General features: G+C 36.6%; 1 pseudogene; it reads right to left on the bottom strand.

The window, feature by feature from the left end:
- Positions 1-589: 589 nt before the first annotated feature.
- Positions 590-1,501, bottom strand: LOC104999469 (annotated as a pseudogene).
- Between the last annotated feature and the right edge of the window lie 1,224 nt (positions 1,502-2,725).

Genomic DNA, 2,725 nt, shown 5'->3' with positions numbered 1-2,725 from the left:
AAACCAATACAATATTGTAAAGTTAAATAATAAAATAAAATTTTAAAAAATCTTCTCTCTCAGCAACTTACAAATATAAAATACAGTGTTGTTAGCTATAGAAACTGTGCTATATTTTACAGCCCCAGAACATATTTATCTTATAATTGAAAGCTTTAAACTTTTGACCTTAATACATTTTTTAACAGTCTATGTTTAAAGAGTCAAGGTCAAGATTACAGACGAGAGACCGCAACACACTGTAAGGAAAATGAAAGTACTGCTAAGTCACTGCTATGATTACAATTTACTCAGGACTTAACAAGGAACTTCTGATATCCTAGTCATAAATTTTTTATATGAATAAGAATATTTTTAAGTCTTGGGATTCAATAATCTACTCTTTTAAGTTTAAAAGTTCTAAAATCCATCCCTACTGAATCAGAAATGAGAAAAACAAAGTGAGAAAATTATAATACAAGACATTGTATGACTTGTCAATGACCCAAAATCTCAACATAAAATAAAGATTCTCTATACCCAGCCCATGTGGTTACATCTTGCATTCAGATTACTCTCAATCTGTAGTATAAATGGTGTTCCAGTTTATTTACCCATAAGAAACTTCTTCCTTTCTGAATGATTCTTTTACTTCCTTGTTTCTCAGGCTATAGATAAGTGGGCTCAACATGGGAATCACTTTATTAATATCCAAGGAGAAACTGGAACTTGAACATACATAGATGAAGAAGAGTGTCCCATAAAGGATGGAGACAGCAGTCAGGTGTGAAGAGCAGGTGGAGAAGGCTTTCCACCTCCTGTCAGCAGACGGATCCTCAGGACAGTGATGACAACTAAATGTAGGAGACCAAAATGATACGGCCACTGAGTACTCCTGGAGCTCCAGCCAAGAGAAAAGTAAAACTTCATTGACCCGTGTGTCTGCACATGCCACAGAGAGAACATGAAGAAGGTCACAGAAGAAGTGATTGGTGATTTTTGGACCACAGTAAGGCAGGCAAAAGGTGAAGGTTGTGTGGATCATGGTGCTTACAAGGCCCTCGATATAAGGAGCTACCACCAGCTGCCCACAGACTTGCTGAGACATAATTAGTGTATACAACAGGGGCTTACAGATGGCCATATGCCAGTCATATGCCATGGAAGCCAAGAGGAAACACTCAGTCATTACACACTGACCAAAAAAAATAAAAAAATAAAAACCAGATCTGGGCAGCACAATCAAAGAAAGAGATGACTTTTTTCTCCACAAAGATGTCAGTTACCATCTTGGGACCAGTGACAGAAGAGGAATAGATGTCCACAAAGGACAAGTGGCTGAGAAAAAGGTTCAGGGGGCTGTGCAGGCGAGAATCCATCCAAAGGAGAGTGATCATCCCCAAGTTTCCCAGAAAAGTGCAACATAGACCAAGAGAAATATCACAAAAAGAACAACCTGGAGCTGGAGGTGATTTGTCAAGCCCGTAGAAACAAACTCAGTCACCAGAGTTTCATTTTCCATAATCCATTTCTCTGAAAGAGAGAGATCTTTCTTTGGAGTCAATTCATAATTGGGTTTCCTCATTTTTAAAATGAATGAATCTTTTATCTTTTTTACATTTACAGGGTAGATCGAACGACAACACTCCTGACTTCTACCTCTGAGTGGTCATCCATCCACTTATTGTTTGCATGATATTAAGTCACTAAACCTCAATTTCTTCTTGATTAAAACAGAAATTTTTGAAGAGAATCATAGATTTTAGGTGTAGAAGTAGCTTTTGGAGATTATCTAAAGCAATCCTCTAACTGTGCCAGATGACATTTCTAAAAATCCCTGCCTTTGAACCAAGGATATTTTAAGACATGTTTCACAGATAAGGTATCATGTGCATTTGATTAATTCAGGCTGATAGTTCTCACTCTCACCCTAGATAAAGGCTGTAAGAAATATAATTTCCTTGCTAATTTCTTCAGATTCTGGAAAAAAATGTCAGCGTGTTCTCTAAAAGATAACTTCTGAAGTCTAAGAAGGAATGCAAGCTCAGACAAATGAAGTTGGCTTTCAAACAGAGTTCAAAGTCCTCAGCAGTGTCTACTCTGTGATGCCTTCTCCGAAACACCTGTATTCCTCATATTATTAATGCACATGCTGATTACTTTATCAAACTCCATTCTCTTTTCAGCCCATTAGAGAGACTAGTTCTTAAACATTCAATAGGTGCTGAAATCAATTGTGACTTATCAGAATCTTGGAGAGAAAAATAATATCTTAAGCATGAAAATGACACACCTAGGCATTTATCCCCCTAAAAACCTATGCTGACAGAAAAACCTGGACAACTGTATTCATAGAAACATTATTCATAATGTCCAAACACTTGAAATAACAAAAATAATTGAGCAAACTGTGGTATATCCATACCACGGAATACTATTCAGTAATAAAAAGAAACAAAATATGATACATGCAACAATCTGGCTGAGTATCAATAGTGGAGTTGATAAAATAAAAAACAATTTGAAAAGGCCATGTACTCTATGATTCCATTTATAAAACATACTCAGATGGCAGAATCTTAGAGATGGAGAAGAGATTGCTTGGGATTAAGAATGTTGGGAAGGTTACCATCTTTCTAAATTCCATATATATATATGTGTTAGTATACTGTATTGGTGGAGAAGGCAATGGCACCCCACTCCAGTACTCTTGCCTGGAAAATCCCATGGATGGAAGAACCTGGTA

This window comes from Bison bison, unplaced genomic scaffold, assembly GCF_000754665.1.
Source record: "Bison bison bison isolate TAMUID 2011002044 unplaced genomic scaffold, Bison_UMD1.0 scf7180017853671, whole genome shotgun sequence".
Lineage (NCBI taxonomy): Eukaryota > Metazoa > Chordata > Mammalia > Artiodactyla > Bovidae > Bison > Bison bison.
Note: the sequence above shows the minus strand (reverse complement) of the source record. Positions and strands in the feature narration are given on the sequence as shown.